Source organism: Triticum aestivum, chromosome 2B (assembly GCF_018294505.1).
Source record: "Triticum aestivum cultivar Chinese Spring chromosome 2B, IWGSC CS RefSeq v2.1, whole genome shotgun sequence".
Lineage (NCBI taxonomy): Eukaryota > Viridiplantae > Streptophyta > Magnoliopsida > Poales > Poaceae > Triticum > Triticum aestivum.
The window spans coordinates 726,650,772-726,671,095 of record NC_057798.1 but is presented as its reverse complement, the minus strand read 5'-3'; positions in this window follow the sequence as shown (position 1 = coordinate 726,671,095).

The window sequence follows — 20,324 nt, the reverse complement described above, 5'->3', positions numbered from 1 at the left end:
CGGCGATCGGTTCATCAAGCATCTTCTTTACACATTCAGTGACTTCGTCGTCAGTCATTTCTATTTCATTAAACCATTGAGGATCCTTGACGTTGCCGGTATATTCATGCGTTAATCCGGAGCGGCGGCTTAAAGGTAGGATATGCCACGAAACCCAGCAACAAACGAGGACACCAGTCAAACCGTTGACTAGGAGAGCCCGGAGCTTGGCGACTTGAGGTGCATAAGCTTGTCGTTCTCTGGCAGTTAATCATTGAGGTAACACGTGGCCATTGCTAATCTGGTAAGCGCGGTAACCCGGCAAAGGATTTTCTCCAGCAGGGGCAGTGTTCTGACAATAAAACCATTTTTGGTTCCAGTCTTTCAGATGACTGTGGTGTTTTGCATGAGGGAAATCAACTTCTTTCCTCTTCTGGATTGATCCCCCACCATGTTCCGTGTTAGGACCATCAGAGAACTCAGTTCGGCGGTTTAGATGGAAAAAGTCCCAACAGATGGTTCTTCTTGAAGGTAAATTTCAAAGAATACTTGAAAGTTGCATATATTGGACACAGAATGGTCCAATATCCTGTGGATGGAGTTGAAAGCTAGCAAGGACATCCTGGAAAAAATTTGATCGGGGCGGGTTGAATCCCCGGTCTAGGTGCTGCATGAATACAATCACTTCTCCATCTTGAGGCTCAGGAGGGCACTCAGGGCCAGGGGCTCGCCAATGAAGGACATTTTTTGAAGCTAAAGCGCCAGTTACAACATATCCATTGATTTGCATTTCCATGATCCGGGACGGAACCCAGTTGCAAGCGGAGAATTGTTTAGTCATCTTGGAAAGCAAACTGAAAAGGAAAAATGAAGGCCAGTTTACGATTGATGGTTGAGGTGCACTAATCGGTGTTAAACCAGGGAATTTGGTCACATCATATATGTGAGTTAAACCGGAAATTACTATGCAAGTCAAGATGGCAGTTTAAGTGAGGGCTAATGGCATATGGCGGATTATCAACTACTAAAAGGTTAAACCGCCCTTAAATAGAAGAGGCAGAGTTGAAAATCTACTAAGTGTTTACAGAAACAGGTTTCACAATATGGCAGTATAATTTTGGGTCTACCATGGTTAAATAAAGAAACCTTTCCTGAGCCCTACAATGGCGCTAAGAGGAACAGAGAAGGTCCAGATGGAGTCTGTCCAGGAATAGCAAGATGCTATGGTACGGTGAGCTAAAACTATGGATCTAGTCGCAGATCAAAGCTATCAGGCATATATAAACTCAGTAAAAAGGCTAAGAGAAGGGTGGAGAAGCACTGATGAACGGCGACGAACACGGATGAACTCGAAACCCTAATGGAGATTTAGGGTTATGGGAAAGAGAACTTACCAGGGCCACTCAGCGGCGGAGGAGTGTTGTAGGGTTTCTGGTATGAACAGGGTGATGCAGCGGCCTTGGTCGATGCAGATTCGAAGGTCAACGGCGGCGGCGACGCTTGGGCTCTTCGGGTCGTGAGGAGGAAGACGAGAAGCAAGGGGAGAGAATGGAAGGACCTTTCGGTCTTATTTATAAAGGGGCAAGAAGATAAACTAAAGGTGCGAGAATCGAGGAGCCTAAAGCGGCAAGGGGCACAGCTGTCACCTCGATCTTCGGGATACAATTAATAAAGGGAATCTTTTTTATCTTTTTATACAAAGATGACATCATGACAATCTTCTGTTGTATCCAGAGGATGACGTCATGGCGGTTTAACAAAAGTTTACAAGAGAAGACATCACGGCGGTTTACGAGAAATGTAAGAAGATGTTCACGGAATTTTTCTAAGTATTGGAGATTGACATGACTGGTTCAAATCAACCTGGGCCTAATGTTGGGGATATAACTACTAAGGGTAAACCACCCAGGAGGGGCCGGTTCACCCTCAACTACATTGAAGCCCGTAAAGACCCAGAAGATGGCGCTTTACTTATGAAGTTTAGAGGCCCAGAGCCCAAAGGCAGATTAGGGCCCACAGTAGTAAACCACTATGATTGTATAACTTGTATTGTAAGTTGGGAACGGGGAGACCGAGCCGAACACTTGTATGAGCCGGCCTCGGGACTCTGTAAATCGGTCGGGCGTCAACCTGTGTATATAAAGGGACGACCCGGCGGCGGTTCAGGGACAAGAAACAACAACTCGAGACCCAGGCAAAGCATATTGGCTCCCTAGTCATCGAAACCCAATCAATTCCATCACAACTAGACATAGGCTTTTACCTTCATTGAAGGGGCCGAACTAGTATAAAACTCTCGTGTCCTTTGTCTGGTTTAACCCCTTCAAGCTAACCAGTCGCGATGGCTCCACGACTAAGTCCTTTCATGAGGACATTTGACGTGTTAATTCCACGACAGTTAATGGCATATGGCAGATTATCAACTACTAAAAGGTTAAACCGCCCTTAAATAGAAGAGGCAGAGCTGAAAATCTACTAAGTGTTTACAGAAACAGGTTTCACAATATGGCAGTATAATTTTGGATCTACCGTGGTTAAATAAAGAAAACTTTCCTGAGCCCTACAATGGCGCTAAGAGGAACAGAGAAGGTCCAGATGGAGTCTGTCCAGGAACAGCAAGAAGCTATGGTACGGTGAGCTAAAACTATGGATCTAGCCGCAGATCAAAGCTATCAGGCATATATAAACTCAGTAAAAAGGCTAAGAGAAGGGCGGAGAAGCACTGATGAACGGCGATGAACATGGATGAACTCGAAACCCTAATGGAGATCTAGGGTTACGGGAAAGAGAACTTACCAGGGCCACTCAGCGGCGGAGGAGTGTTGCAGGGTTTGTGGTACGAACAGGGTGATGCAGCGGCCTTGGTCGGTGCAGATTCGAAGGTCGACGGCGGCGGCGGCGCTTGGGCTCTTCGGGTCGCGAGGAGGAAGACGAGAAGCAAGGGGAGAGAATGGAAGGACCTTTCGGTCTTATTTATAAAGGGGCAAGAAGATAAACGACAGGCGCGAGAATCGAGGAGCCTAAAGCGGCAAGGGGCGCAACAGTCACCTCGATCTTCGGGATACAATTAATAAAGGGAATCTTTTTTATCTTTTTATACAGAGATGACGTAATGACAATCTGCTGCTGTATCCAGAGGATGTCTTCACGGCGGTTTAACAAAAGTTTACAAGAGAAGACATCACGGCGGTTTACGAGAAATGTAAGAAGATGTTCACAGAATTTTTCTAAGTATTGGAGATTGACATGAACTGGTTCAAATCAACCTGGGGCCTAATGTTGGGGATATAACTACTAAGGGTAAACCGCCCAGGAGGGGCCGGTTCACCATCAACTACATTGAAGCCCGTAAAGACCCACAAGATGGCGCTTTACTGATGAAGTTTATAGGCCCAAAGCCCAAAGGCGGATTAGGGCCCATAGTAGTAAACCGCTATGATTGTATAACTTGTATTGTAAGTTGGGAAAGGGGAGATGATACGTCTCCAATGTATCTATAATTTATGAAGCATTCATGCTATATTACTATGTGTTTTGAATGATCATTGGCTTTATTGTACACTTTTATTTTACTTTTGGGACTAACCTATTAACCGGAGGCCCAGCCTATATTGTTGTTTTATTGCCTGTTTTAGTATTTCGAAGAAAAGGAATATCAAACGGAGTCCAAACGGAATGAAACCTTCAGCATCGTCATTTTTTGGAATATTATCATCCTGGAGGCTTGGAGATCAAGTCAGAAGATCCTCGAGGAGCCCAGGAGATAGGGGGTGCCCCCACCTAGAGGGCACGGCCCCCTGTCTCGTGGACCCCTCGAGCATCCCCCGACCGACTTCTTTCGCCTATATAACCCTACGTACCCTAAAACCATCGAATATCAAGGTAGATCAGGAGTTCCGCTACCGCAAGCCTTTGTAGCCACCAAAAACCTCTCGGGAGCCCTTCCTGGCACCCTGCCGGAGGGGGGATCCTTCACCGGTGGCCATCTTCATCATCCCGGCGCTCTCCATGACAAGGAGGGAGTAGTTCACCCTCGGGGCTGAGGGTATGTACCAGTAGCTATGTGTTTGATCTCTCTCTCTCTCTCGTGTTCTCTCTCGTGTTCCTTCTATGGCACGATCTTGATGTATCCTGAGCTTTGCTATTGTAGTTGTATCTTATTATGTTTCTCCCCCTCTACTCTCTTTTGATGAATTGAGTTTCCCCTTTGAAGTTATCTTATCGGATTGAGTCTTTTATGAGAACACTTTATGTATGTCTTGTCGTGCTTATCTGTGGTGACAATGGGATATCATGTGCCTCTTGATGTATGTTTTGGTGACCAACTTGCGGGTTCCACCCATGAACCTATGCATAGGGGTTGGCACACGTTCTTGACTCTCCGGTAGAAACTTTGGGGCACTCTTTGAAGTACTTTGTGTTGGTTGAATAGATGAATCTGAGATTGTGTGATGCATATCGTATAATCATGCCCACGGATACTTGAAGTGACAATGGAGTATCTAGGTGACATTAGGGTTTTGGTTGATTTGTGTTTTAAGGTGTTATTCTTGTACGAACTCTTTAATAGATTGATCCGAAAGAATAACTTTGAGGTTGTTTCTTACCCTACCATAATCTCTACGTTTGCTCTCCGCTATTAGTGTCTTTGGAGTGACTCTTTGTTGCATGTTGAGGGCTTGTTATATGATCTATCTATGTTATTATTGTTGAGAGAACTTGCACTAGTGAAAGTATGAACCCTAGGCCTTGTTTCCTATCATTGCTATACTGTTTATGCTCACTTTACCATTAGTTACCTTGCTGTTTTTATTATTTCAGATTACAAAAACCTATTTCTACCATCCATATTGCACTTGTATCACCATCTCTTCGCCGAACTAGTGCACCTATACAATTTACCATTGTATTAGGTGTGTTGGGGACACAAGAGACTCTTTGTTGTTTGGTTGCAGGGTTGTTTGAGAGAGACCATATTCATCCTATGCCTCCTACGGATTGATAAACCTTAGGTCATCCACTTGAGGGAAATTTGCTACTGTCCTACAAACATGTACACTTGCAGGCCCAACAACGTCTACAAGAAGAAGGTTGTGTAGTAGACATCAAGCTCTTTTCTGGCGCCGTTGCCGGGGAGGTAAGTGCTTGAAGGTATATCTTTAGATCTTGCAATCGAATCTTTTTGTTTCTTGTTTTATCACTAGTTTATTTTATAAAAGAAAATTACAAAAAATGGAGTTAAGTTTGTCTCATACGCTTCGTCTTTTTAATATCTTTCGTAAGTTTGATGGAAAGGAAAATTGTGCTCAGGTGCTAGAAGAAGAATGCTTTAGAATGCTTGGTACTATATCTTTGTATGATGAGCATGATTGCAATGTTGTTAGCATGAATTCCTTGAATATCCATGATGCTAATAATATGCAAATCCACAAGCTTGGGGAAGTTATGTTTGATGAATATGATATGTTTTGTTCCCCAAGTTTTCATGAGCAAATTTATTATGATGAAAGCATGCCTCCTATTTATGATGATTATATTGATGAAAGTGGGTTTGGAAGAGTGTCAACTTTAGGAAGTAGTGATCCCACTATTTTGGAGGATGTTGAATCTTATTGTGATGAACATGAAAGTGGATTTGGAAGAGTGTCAACTTTATTTAGTGATTCCACTATCTTGGGAGAGGTTTCAATCGATTATTATGAGAACAAAGTTGCTATCTATGATGATTATTGCGATGACTTGTATGCTATTAGGAATAATGATAACCATGAAACTTGTCATCATGGTTTTAGTTTTCAATTGGCTCATGCCTCACAAGATAATTATTTTGTTGAGTTTGCTCCCACTACTATTGATGAGAATAAATTTGCTTATGGGAAGAGTAGTAAATTTTCTATGCTTGTAGATCATGAAAAGAATGCTTTAGGTGCTGTTTATATTGTTGAATTCATTCATGATTCTACTGAAAATTATTATGAGGGAGGAACATATGCTTCTAGGAATTTTAACAATGTCAAGTTTCCTCTCTATGTGCTTAAAATTTGAAGTTATGCTTGTTTTACCTTCCTATGCTAGTTGATTATTGTTCCCATAAGTTGTTTGCTCACAAAATCCCTATGCATAGGAAGTGGGTTAGACTTAAATATGCTAAGTCATATGTTTCATGATGCTCCCGTTATGTTTCAATTCTTATCTTTTATGTGAGCATCATTGCCATCATCATGCCTAGCTAAAAAGGCATTAAAGAAAAGCGCTTGTTGGGAGACAACCCAATATCTATCCTTAATGTTTTTGTGTGTTCACATGATTATTCTACTGTAGTAATCATGTTTTATAGCTTTTGTTTCAATAAAGTGCCAAGTAGAACCTTTGGGAAGACTTGGGTGAAGTTTATATGATCTTGCTGTAAAAAACAGAAACTTTTGCGCTCACGAGAATAGCTGCCATATTTTACTGGAGAGTGCTTTTGGGTTGATTATTTTTTAAGATGATTAATATACAAATTACCCTGGTCCACCAATTTATTTCAGAATTTGTTGAGTTCCAGAAGTATACGTTTGATACAGATTACTACAGACTGTTCTGTTTTTGACAGATTCTGTTTTCATTGTGTTGTTTGCTTATTTTGATGCATCTATGAGTAGTATCGGAGGGTATGCACCATAGAGAAGTTAGAATACAGTAGGTTTTACACCAATATGAATTTATAATGAGTTCATTACAGTACCTAAGTGGTGATTTATTTTCTTATACTAACGGAGCTTACGAGTTTTGTTTTGAGTTTTGTGTGGTTGAAGTTTTCAAGTTTTGGGTAAAGATTCGATGGACTATGGAATAAGGAGTGGCAATAGCATAATCTTGGGATGCCCAAGGCACCCCAAGTTAATATTCAAGGACAACCAAGAGCCTAAGCTTGGGGATTCCCCGGATGGCATCCACTCTTTCGTCTTCGTTCATCGGTAACTTTACTTGGAGCTATATTTTTATTCGCCACATGATATGTGTTTTTCTTGGAGCGTCTTTTTATTTTGTTAGTATTTGCTTGCTGTTAGTTATAATAATGTTTTGCATCTTTAGTTTCAATAAAAATGTCAAGGATAGCCTTTACCATGCTTATTTTGCTAGTATACATGTTGCTGTTTCAAAACAGAAAGTTTACCGCTGTTGCAAAAATTCCCTAGAAAAGTCAGATAATGGTATAATGTTGAATCTGTTTGCATATTAAGCTCTGATAAATTTATTACAGTGGGAATTTTAGTTCATAATTTTTGGAGTCAGGGAAGTACTGATACTCTTGCATTCTTTACAGACTGTACTGTTTTGGCAGATTGCTGTTATGGTTGCATTGTTTGCATATGTTTGCTTGTTTAATGATTCTATTTGAGGATAGGAGTGTTAAATATGCAGAGACATTTAGTATGCAATGTTGAATAATAATGTTAGTAATTTGTTACGGTAGAAAATGATAAGGTTTTGCATTGGTTTATACTAACCTATCGCACGAGTTCTTGTTGAGTTTGGTGTGGATGAAGCTTTTGATAAAAAGAAAAGAAACCGTGATATAAAAGGAGTTAAGGAGACACAAAAGATCAAGCTTGGGGATGCCAAAGGCACCCCAAGATAAATTTCAAGAAGTCTCAAGCATCTAAGCTTGGGGATGCCCCGGTAGGCATCCCACCTTTCTTCTTCAACAACTATCGGTTAGTATCGGTTGAACCTAAGTTTTTGCTTCTTCACATGAGTTGTGCTATACTTGCAATGTCATTTTGTTTGCTTTGCTTGCTGCTTGAATACAATACCAAGATCTGAAATTCTTTATTGAGAGAGAGTCTTCGCATAGTTGCATAATTATTTGGCTACTCATTGATCTTCACTTATATCTTTTTGGAGTAGTTTTTCATTTACTCGTGTGCTTCACTTATATCCTATGAGTAAATTGTTGACTGAGTTGAATGTCATAAATCTGAAATTATATATGCCTCATTTGCTTATCCCATGGGGAGTAATGACTTCACATCTAAGAAGTAGAGGTTGTAAATTTATTGACGGTTAGCAAGCACTTTATTAGTCATTTGAACAATTCATGAAAGAATATTGAAGGAAGGGAGATTTCACATATAAATATATTATCATAGACATCTTTTATAATTGTGAGCACTCATTATGTATGAAATGCTAAAGAGTTGATGTTGGAAAAGGAATACAATGTAATGGGTTATGTTTTCTCGCATCTCAGTTAAAGTATATTGTCATGGATCACTCAAACATGTTGAGCTTGCCTTTCCCCCTCATGCTAGCCAAAAATTCCTAGCACCAAGTAGAGATACTACTTGTGCTTCCAAATATCCTTAAACCCAGTTTTTCCATGAGAGTCCACCATACCTACCTATGGATTGAGTAAGATCCTTCAAGTAAGTTGTCATCGGTGCAAGCAATAAAAATTGCTCTCTAAATATGCATGACTTATTAGTGTGGAGAAAATAAGCTTTGTACCAACTTGTTATGGAAGCAATAAAAGCGACGGACTGAATAATAAAGGTCCATATACAAGGGGCAATATAAAGTGACGTTCTTTCGCATTAAGATTTTGTGTATCCAACCCTAAAAGCGCATGGCAACCTCTGCTTCCCTCTGCGAAGGGCCTATGTTTTACTTTATGTCTTTTACTTTATGCAAGAGTCAAGGTGATCTTCACCTTTCCCTTTTTCATTTTATCCTTTGGCAAGCACTTTGTGTTAGGGTGATCCTGATATATATATATATATATATATATATATATATATATATATATATATATATATATATCCAATTTGATGTATGTTAGCATGAACTATTATTGTTGACATCACCCAAAGGTGAATACGTTTGGAGGCAACATTATAAGCCCCAATCTTTCTCTGTGTCTGATTAAAACTTCATAACCACAAGTATTGCGTGACTGTTAGCAATTGTAGAAGACTATATGATAGTTGATTATGTGAAGTTTGATAAATCAAAGCTCTGACATAGACTCTTCCTGAAAATAGGATGAATTGCAATTGTTTTGATGACTAAAAATGAAGTTTGTTAGTTTTCAAGAAGGTTTATGGTCTATGCTTTAACATGTGAATTGCTTGTTACTAGTTCGTGAAAAGTCTTATGAGATGAACTACTGTTATGACATATAATGATGCTAGTAAAGGTGATTGAAATTATCATTGATCAAACTTGTGCACCTTCTAGCATTCACACTTCATAAATTCTTTCTTTTATCATTTACCTACTCGAGGACGAGTAGGAATTAAGCTTGGGGATGCTGATACGTCTCCAACGTATCTATAATTTATGAAGCATTCATGCTATATTACTATGTGTTTTGAATGATTATGGGCTTTATTATACACTTTTATATTACTTTTGGGACTAACCTATTAACCGGAGGCCCAGCCCATATTGCTGTTTTATTGCCTGTTTAAGTATTTCAAAGAAAAGGAATATCAAACGGAGTCCAAACGGAATGAAACCTTCGGCATCGTGATTTTTTGGAAGATTGTCATCCTGGAGGCTTGGAGATCAAGTCAGAAGATCCTCGAGGAGACTAGGAGATAGGGGGACGCCTCCCACCCTACAGGGCGCGGCCCCCTATCTCGTGGACCCCTCGAGCACCCCCCGACCGACTTCTTTCGCCTATATAACCTTACGTACCCTAAAACCATCGAATATCAAGATAGATCGGGAGTTCCGCCGCCGCAAGCCTCTGTAGCCACCAAAAACCTCTCAGGAGCCCTTCCCGGCACCCTGCCGAAGGGGGGATCCTTCATCGGTGGCCATCTTCATCATCCTGGCGCTCTCCATGACGAGGGAGTAGTTCACCCTCGGGGCTGAGGGTATGTACTAGTAGCTATGTGTTTGATCTCTCTCTCTCTCTCGTGTTCTCTCTCGTGTTCCCTCTATGGCACGATCTTGATGTATCCCGAGCTTTGCTATTATAGTTGGATCTTGTTATGTTTCTCCCCCTCTACTCTCTTGTGATGAATTGAGTTTCCCTTTTGAAGTTATCTTATCGGATTGAGTCTTTTATGAGAACACTTGATGTATGTCTTGCCATGCTTATCTGTGTTGACAATGGGATATCATGTGCCTCTTGATGTATGTTTTGGTGACCAACTTGCGGGTTCCGCCCATGAACCTATGCATAGGGGTTGGCACACGTTCTTGACTCTCAGGTAGAAACTTTGGGGCACTCTTTGAATTACTTTGTGTTGGTTGAATAGATGAATCTGAGATTGTGTGATGCATATCGTATAATCATGCCCACGGATACTTGAAGTGACAATGGAGTATCTAGGTGACATTAGGGTTTTGGTTGATTTGTGTATTAAGGTGTTATTCTAGTACGAACTCTTTAATAGATCGATCTGAAAGAATAACTTTGAGGTGGTTTCGTACCCTACCGTAATCTCCACGTTTGTTCTCTGCTATTAGTGGCCTTGGAGTGACTCTTTGTTGCATGTTGAGGGCTTGTTATATGATCTATCTATGTTATTATTGTTGAGAGAACTTGCACTAGTGAAAGTATGAACCCTAGGCCTTGTTTCCTATCATTGCAATACCGTTTACGCTCACTTTTACCATTATTTACCTTGCTGTTTTTATTATTTCAGATTACAAAAACCTATTTCTACCATCCATATTGCACTTGTATCACCATATCTTTGCCGAACTAGTGCACCTATACAATTTACCATTGTATTGGGTGTGTTGGGGACACAAGAGACTCTTTGTTGTTTGGTTGCAGGGTTGTTTGAGAGAGACCATCTTCATCCTACGCCTCCTACGGATTGATAAACCTTAGGTCATCCACTTGAGGGAAATTTGCTACTGTCTTACAAACTTGTGCACTTGCAGGCCCAACAACATCTACAAGAAGAAGGTTGTGTAGTAGACATCAGGAGACCGAGCCGGACACTTGTATGAGCCGGCATCGGGACTCTGTAAACCGGTCGAGCGTCAACCTGTGTATATAAAGGGACGACCCGGCGGCAGTTCAGGGACAAGAAACAACAACTCGAGACCGAGGCAAAGCGTATTTTCTCCCTGGTTATAGAAACCCAATCAATTCCATCACAACTAGACGTAGGCTTTTACCTTCATTGAAGGGGTCGAACTAGTATAAAACTCTCGTGTCCTTTGTCCGGTTTAACCCCTTCAAGCTAACCGATCGCGATGGCTCCATGACTAAGTCCTTTCATGAGGACATGTGACGTGTTAATTCCACGACAGTACCTTAACAGTATCAGTCTCCACGTGTCGAGCGAATACAAAAAGTCGGGGCATTTTTACACTTGCCACCCTGACCATGTAAATAAATCGTCTATTAAAGAGACGGGGATCCTCATATCCAAATCACACCATCTTCCCCAAGCAAGGATTCTTCGGAGCGCGCCCGAAAAAATTATCCCATCATGGCCGGCCACCGCAGCTCTTCCTCTCGCCCCTATAGCGCCAAGCCAGGTGATTGGGAGAAGTGTACCATATCCCACGGCCAATTGGTGAAGTTGTAGACCCAGGGGTTTCTTCCACCTGCATATCTTGTCCCCGTTCGGGCCGTATTAGCTACCTTTGATGGCGGGGAGCAAGCGGAGAGTTTTCCCTACCCATCCAGGGGGAGCGAGTGTGCCTTTTCCCTTACTTGCGGAGGGGCATCGGATTTCCAATCCATCTGTTCCTTTGCGGGCTCCTGGAGTATTATGGCCTCTAGCTGCACAATTTTACCCCTGCCTCTATCCTGCACATCGCAGGTTATGTGGCCCTTTGCAGGTTATTTCTGGGCTGCGAAGCTCATTTCGAGCTATGGAAGAGGTTGTTCTGCCTCGTCCCTCGCAATCAGGAGGGATCAATATTCCAAGTGGGCGGAGCCAAAATATGGCGCATCGCCGGGACCGGATACTTGTCCGGCACTCCGAAGAAGGCATCCGCGGATTGGCCTTTCGAGTGGTTTTATATAGAGGACGTCTCCCTTCTTGACCCTATCTGAATGGGTCTTCCTGAGTTCACAATGCCCCGTTGAAGAAACGTCGTAGCTGGCATCCTTGGAGCCCCAAGGAGGAAGATAGCAGAGAGATCCTTCAATTGATGGGCATGATAAAAACGCTTGCCCAATCCGGATTGACAATAATCGAGGTTATGTCTATATGCATAATGCGGGGGGTGCAGCCACTCCAGTATCGAGGGCGTCCCATGTGGCACTTCAACGAAGAAGACGATTCAACCCGCTGCAGTCGGAAAGGTCCGGACTCCACCACTGCTCTGGCAAAAATACTGTCTGATTTATACAAAGGGGAAGAAGAGGAGTTCATCCGCATTAAGCCACGGGATGGATTTTCCATGTACAACCCCCCTGGCTGGGTGAGTTGCTATCTTTTACTCAACTCTGTCCATTCCCACAGTTTTTCATCACAAATATTTACCCTGCTAGTCCATAACAGGAAATGCGAAAAGCTATGAGGAAGGTCCATTGCCCGCCTCCATAGTCAAAGGACCACAACCGGGCCCTCGACCCCGGACTCGAAGAGGATCCGTACATATTTGTGGAGCTTGACGGCAGGGTGTTTTACCATGCGAGCTATGACGGCACCTTGGTGCCCATCATTGCCGACTATCCAGGCCTCCTCCCAGCATCACGTGTAAGTAAATAGGAGACTTATCTTCCGAAAAGGATTTTACTCTTTCCGCCTTACCCAATGCACATATATTATGCTATAAAGGGAAGGCCATCGGCGCGCCATGCCGAACCCGCGGCGACTCACCAACAAGGGGCGCCCAAACCGGGTAGGCTTCCAAAAAGAAAGGCAAGCAGAGACATGGTCGAGCCGCCATCAAAGAGGTATGGTTGAAAACATGCTCCCTGATTGTTATCTTAAAATATAACAATATCCGTTGTGTCTGGGCACAAAGAACATCCGCCGGACTGTATCTAGGGATCCTACCCATCACGCCTCTACCAGCCGGATTCCAGAACCGGCCTCGAGGATGGAGGCTAACATGGGGACGACACTGGACGGTCCTCCTATAGAGGATTCGGATAGAATATCCTCTACAAATTCCGAGGTGGAGAGTGCTATGAATCATCGGCATCGGCGGACCGCACTTTGCGACCCTAGTTTTTCCGAAGAGGCTTTTAATGCCTTGAACTCGGGAGAAGCGTACATCCGAGCTGCTCAAGATGGCCTTGCTAGAGCCACAAACCAGTATTTAAAAGATATACGGGTAAGCAAAATCTGATAATTATGTATATCAGTAGCCCCTGAGACTTGAAATAGTTGGTACAACTGATTTAAGGATCATTGTATGAATAGGTTCATACAGAGAAGAATACCCTTTTGTCTCAAGAGCTGGAGAAGTGTCAAGCCCAGCTAAGGGCCGCAACTACCGAATTGGAGGAATCCAAGAAGGCCTCATATGGTAATATTTCTCTCTATCGAGAAAAAAATGTAAATACGTGTACCATTTGGTGTTCGGCACATTGGGGATCTGACAATAGATTCCGCAGATAATCCCGGAGTGAATCCGGGTATCCTACAAGAGGACGAGCAAAGAGCTCAACGACAACTAGATGCTGGTGAGCGTGTACTTACACGCTCAGGCGGGAGAAAAACGATCTCCAGGATGCCAATACCCAGTTGAGCGTAGAATTAAAAGATGTTCGGGCCCAGCCAACTGACTCCGTGAAGGAGAATAGAAGGCTTCAACGCGGCATTTTTAGGATGTGCTCAAACAAACCTTTATATAGTTCGGCGAAGAAACGGGCTAACAGAGTTATGTCTGTAGGTATGCTGACTGGTCGTCCCGAAGAAGAGATGCCCGGATCCAAAAGCGATCTGCTGCAAGAGCTTTCACAACTGCACAAACAAGTTCGGCGGGTGGTGCAGGGTGTCGCCAAGGCCTTGTGGCCATCCGCCTCCCTACTGGGAAGCATGGGGGATCTTGTACAGCTACTTAAGGGAGCGCGGCCACGCTTCTGACTATGGAAGATATCGGCCTGTCGACAAGGTGCGAGGGAAGTTTGGGCCATGGTAAAAACACGGTATTCCAAGCTTGATCTGTATCACATGGTCCGGGTCGGACCTGTAGGGTCATATGGGAATGAGATTCCCCTTATTCTGGTATATGACCAGGTAGGATTAGCCGCAAAGTATTCCCAACAGGATTGTAGGCTAGACAGCCTGTTGGATGGCATAGAATAAGAAGTATGTGAGTCTAAGTGACTATGTACTTCAATTGACATATTTGTCCCTAGCTAGATTGTAAATCATTTGTCATGGCAGACCTTTTCGCTTCAACCTCCGGACCCGACAGTCCGGAGTGTTTCCGAATACCCGCTAAGTTATGTAAACCGGGGTACGCGTGGAAACCAGGCGTAGGGGTCATAATTGCTTGAACAGACAAGTACTCAACTAGCTATGTTATATTACATGGATAGTAAGAAACATCTTCCAGAGAGAATAGTTCCGTTAAGGGTTCCTTTCCCTGGGTATGCATGCATTAATGTGCATGTCCGAACTGCGAGCAAAAATGCAGTATATGCAACGTCTGGGGGTTTGTAATGTAATAGGGGGAAAACATCTTTAGTTCACCGACCGAATATTCTCTTAAGAATGCTAGCTTTCGGCTTCACCCAGTCTGAGGTACACATCCGGCGTACCCGACAGTAACAATCGCAAAGGTGCTCCCCTTATGCCCTAGCCGAACTAACGGGAACGTAGGGCATAAACACAGGAGCCAGGCAACCCGGCTTGGCCAAAACTTAAGTCATATCGATGCATATAATGGTGAAGAAAAGGTACATATGGAAAAGTTACACATATGCAGTTGGTGTGATGCCCGGAAGATAATTATATTAAGCTTCTGTATAGGAAGCCCCCAAGTATAATGAGCGCACATACTTGAAGATTAGCGCGTCACAAGTGTGTAGTCGAGTCACACTTAAAGCCTTAGAGCCACAAAAAGAAAGAGATAGAATATAACTAAAAAAAAGTCGGAGGGAAGGGGACGAACACATAGTTCGGCTCTAGGCGTAGAATCTTTGGAGTCTGGTCGTGTTCCATGGGTTCGGCTCAAGTCGATTATTTGATGCATCACGCAGGCGGTACGCTCCTCTGATGAGAACTTTATCAATGATGAAGGGACCCTCCCACTTGGGCTTGAGCTTGTCCTTTTTCTTCTCCGGTAGGCATAGAACTAGTTCACCAACATTATAAGTTTTGGCCCGTACTTCTCTCCTTTGATACTTGCAAGCCAGTTGCTGATAGAATGCGGAACGGGCTTTTGCGACGTCGCGCTCCTCCTCTAGGGCATCTAAATTGTCCTGCCGATCAAGCTCGGCTTCTCTCTCTTCATACATGCACACTCGATGTGAGTCATGAATAATATTGCAGGGCAATACTGCCTCTGCGCCGTACACCATGAAGAAGGGTGTATATCCGGTAGTGCGATTTGGCGTGGTCCACAGCCCCCATAGTACGGAGTCAAGCTCCTCGACACAGTGCGTGTTTGATTCCTTCAGAGACCGCACTAGTCTGGGTTTGATGCCGCTCATAATAAGACCGTTTGCTCTTTCGACTTGCCCGTTTGTTTGAGGGTGATAGACGGAGGCATAACTGAGCTTAATGCCCATGTTACCGCACCAAGTTTTCACCTCGTCGGCTATGAAATTGTAGCCATTATCGGTGATGATGCTGTGGGGGACACCATAGGTGGTGCACGACCCCTGATATGAAGTCTATCACTGGTCCAGATTCGACTGTTTTGACTGGTTTGGCCTCTATCCATTTGGTGAATTTATCCACCATGACCAACAGGTATTTTTTCTTATGGCTTCCTCCTTTAAGGGGACCGACCATATCGAGCCCCCAGACTGCAAAAGTCCAAGTTATGGGGATTGTTTGGAGAGCGGTGGGCGGCATATGGCTTTGGTTGGCGAAGAACTGGCAACCGACGCAATGTTGGACAAGGTCTTGTGCGTCTGCTCGGGCTGTCGGCCAGTAGAAACCTCTACGGAAGGCCTTGCTTACGAGGGTCCGAGCTGCGGCGTGGTGGCCGCCGAGTCCAGCATGAATTTCGGCCAAGAGCTGCCACCCTTCCTCTTCGGAGATACATCTTTGAAGCACTCCAGTGGCGTTTTTCTTATAAAGCTCTGCCTCGTGGACCTTGTAGGCTTTGGAGCGCCGCACAATGCAGCATGCCTTGTTTTGGTCCTCGGGGAGTTCTTGCCTATTTAGGTAGGCCAAGAAGGGTTCGGTCCATGGGGCGATGACAACCATGATTAGATGCGCCGAATGTGTTACTTCGGTGGCAGAGCCTCCGATTATGTCAGTGTGTTCAGAATCTGGGGTTGTGGTTGGTTCCGGACTAGTATTGCATGTTTCCCCTTGCCACACCACGGATGGCTTGAACAGCCTTTCCGAGAAGATGTTAGGTGGGATGGGGTCACGCTTAGCGCTGATGCGGGAAAGGACGTCCGCCGCTTGATTGTTTTCTCGGACCACATGATGAAATTCAAGCCCCTCGAATCGAGCTGACATTTGGAGGACGGCATTGCGATAAGCCGCCATTTTCGGATCCTTGGCATCAAAGTCTCCATTTATTTGTGATATTGTGAGGTATGAATCCCACACACTTCTAGGCGTTGAATGCCCATGGAGACAGCCATCCGAAGACCGTGCAACAGAGCCTCGTGTTCGGCCGCATTGTTGGAGTCTGTGTATAATATTTAAAGTACGTATTGGACTATACCTCCGGTGGGGGATGTCAGGACAACACCTGCTCCCAGACCGGCCAGCATTTTAGAGTTGTCAAAGTGCATGATCCAATTCAAATATGAGCCGTACTCTTTAGGGAGTTCAGCTTCTGTCCATTCAGTGACGAAGTCAGCCAGCACTTGCGATTTAATGGCTTGCCGTGGTTTATATGTAATGTCGAACAGGAGGAGCTCGATGGCCCACTTAGCAATTCGGCCCGTGGCATCGTGGTTATTTATTATATCGCTGAGTGGTATTTCGGAGGCCACCGTGATTGAACACTCTTGAAAGTAGTGTCGTAGTTTCCAGAATGCCATGAAGACCGTGTATGCAATCTTTTGATAATGTGGGTACCGTGATTTGCATGGTGTGAGGACAGGGGATACGTAGTATACCGGCTTTTGAAGCGGGAACTTATGTCCGTCCTCCTCTCGTTCGACGACGAGCACTGCGCTTACAACTTGGTGTGTTGCAGCAATATATAATATTATGGGTTCACCAATGTTTGGTGCGGCAAGGATTGGGTTGCTGGCCAGGAGGGCCTTTATTTCTTCTAGTCCGGCCGTAGCCGCATCCGTCCACTCGAAGTGTTCGGTGCGTCGAAGAAGGCGATAAAGAGGTAGTGCCTTTTCTCCCAATCGGGAGATAAAACGGCTTAAGGCAGCCACACATCCAGTTAATTTCTGGATTTGTTTGAGGTCTGTTGGGGTAGACAACTCTGACAAAGCTTGGATTTTTGCCGGGTTTGCTTCAGTTCCTCTGTTGGAAACGATGAAGTCCAGGAGCTTTCCGGCGGGAACGCCGAAAACACATTTTTCCGGATTGAGCTTGATGTCATATGTTCGGAGGTTGTCGAACGTGAGCCTCGGGTCATCTATTAAAGATTCGACGTGTCTGGTCTTGATGACCACATCGTCTACGTATGCCTCAACTGTTTTGCTGATTAGTTTTTCCCTGCATGTCTGAATCATGCATTGGTAGGTTGCGCCGGCATTTTTGAGCCCGAAAGGCATGGTGTTGAAACAGAAAGGGCCGTATGGGGTGATGAATGCCGTTGCGGCTTGATCGGACTCTGCCATCGTGACTTGATGGTATCCGGAGTATGCGTCGAGGAAGCACAATAAGTCGTGTCCTGCGGTAGCGTCGATAATTTGATCGATGCGGGGGAGTGGGAAGGGATCCTTGGGGCAAGCCTTATTGAGGTCCTTGAAATCGACACATAGGCGCCAAGATTTGTCCTTCTTTGGTACCATCACCAGGTTTGCTAGCCAGTCCGGGTGTTTTATTTCTCTGATGAATCCGGCTTCGAGTAACTTGGCTAGCTCCTCTCCCATAGCTTGTCGTTTAGGCTCTGAAAAGCACCGTAGTGTCTGCTTGACCGGCTTGTTCCCTTCAATAAGTTGAGACTATGCTCGGCCAGCCTGCGTGGGATCCCTGACATATCTGAAGGGTGCCAGGCGAAGATGTCCCAATTCTCGCGTAAGAACGCCCGCAGTGCGGCGTCGATTGTGGGGTTCAGCTATGCCCCGATGGATGCTGTTTTTGTAGAGTCCGTTGGGTGGACTTGGTATTTGACTATTTCGTCCGCTACTTTGAAAGAGGTGGGCTTGAATCGCTTATTGAGTATCATGTCGTCCCTGTCCACTGTGGAGCATACTGCAGTTAATTATTCGGCCGCGAGGGCTTCGGATAATGCCTCAAGGGCCAAGGCAGCGGTTTTATTTTCGACGCGAAGTGCTATGTCCGGATCACTAGCTAGAGTGATGATTCCGTTGGGCCCGGGCATCTTGAGCTTCATGTACCCATAATGGGGTATAGCTTGGAAGCTCGCGAATGTGTCCCGCCCTAAAAGGGCATGGTATCCACTACTGAACGGGGCCACTTGGAATGTTATCTCTTCAGACCTGTAATTTTCCGGTGTGCCGAATACCACATCGAGTGTGATTTTTCCCGCACATCATGCCTCCCGACTAGGGATAATCCCTCGGAAGGTCGTGCTGCTTTGCTCAATGCGACTCTTGTCTATTTCCATTTTGTTGAGAGTTTCCTTGTAGATGAGGTTTAATCCGCTGCCGCCGTCCATGAGCACTTTAGTAAGCTGAAAGCCGTCCACAATTGGATGAAGGACCAAAGAGGCTGGTGCTTGGACTGTTCGGTATTGAGGTTCTTCATTGGCATTAAAGGTTATAGCTATGTCGTTCCAGGGATTTATTGCTGCAACGTGGCAGACTTCGGCAAGGTCACCGAATGCTCTCTTGCGCCTGTTATTCGAGGTGAAAGTCTCGAAGACTGTCAACATTGTATTATTGTTTTCTGCGGGATGATGCTCTACGGTATTGTTAATGAGGATATCCTCGCCGCTCTTGGCCACCTGCCGAAGTATCTAACATTCTCTAAGGCTATGTGTTGGTACGGTATCCGGTGTGGTGTGAATTTTGCATGGCCTATTAAGCCATCCCTCCAATATGGTTCCACGCCCTGTAGTGGGCTTTGGTTTCTTTATGATTGGATCGGGTGACTTTCGAGAGTATACCCTTTTGGTTTGGACGAGGAGTTTAGTGAGAGCCGGAGGACCCCAGAATGTTGTCTGGATTTTCTAGGCGCTTTCCATTGCACAGTACTTCTGTAATACGGCCGACAAGTCAGCGAAGTGTGATATGTCAGGGCGACTTATGGCGTTAAGGATTCCCTTGTCCGTGCAATTTTTGCAAAAGAATGAGATTGCGTCTTCCTCGCAATAGTCCTTAACCTTGCTCATTACAAGGAGGAATCTGGCCCAAAAGTGATGTACTGTCTCTTGGGATTGTTGTCTGATGTGGGAAAGATCGCTTGTATCTACGTGGGTGGGTGGATTTAAGTCCAAGCCCTGACCTGATCCGAGACCCAGAGGTTGAGGAACTTCCAAACTTGGTAGTTCGGGTTCCGGGATGTTACCCAGTTTTTCTGGCCCGCCGTCTGATTCTAAATTCAGACCTTGGGCCATGTCCTCCCGCGAGCGGGTATCCGGCTCAAAGAGCTCGGGAATCCGGACATAGTTCATCCTCAAAATAGAGGAAGAGTTGTTGCATTGCTCCTCCACCACCGCTATTTGATGGGTGACCAGCGGAGAGTTGATCTCTCTTTGATCGGGTTCAAGCCCAATCCAATCATAGTCCGTAGTGACTCCCAAGGCGGCGATGCGATCCAAGAGCTCGTTCAAGGACGAAAGTTCCATTGGATCCGTCCGCTCGGCGTATTCCGAGCTGACGTGGAGGCTGTTTTCGATGACCCGAGAAGTCATCGTCGGCACGGCGGCCGAACGAGCGGTCATGAGAAGCCGCCTAGTCGGAGGGTTTGGCCTAAAGCCAGGGCTCCCCCGGAGGCAATGTTGTCCTTGATAACAAGGCGAGCCATCAAACCTTTTTTTGACGTCACAGTGGAACTCTCAATGAAAGCACCAATGTCGGTGTCAAAACCGGTGGATCTCGGGTAGGGGGTCCCGTACTGTGCATCTAAGGCTAATGGTAACCGGAGGCGGGGGACACGATGTTTACCCAGGTTCGGCCCCTCTCTATGGAGGTAATACCC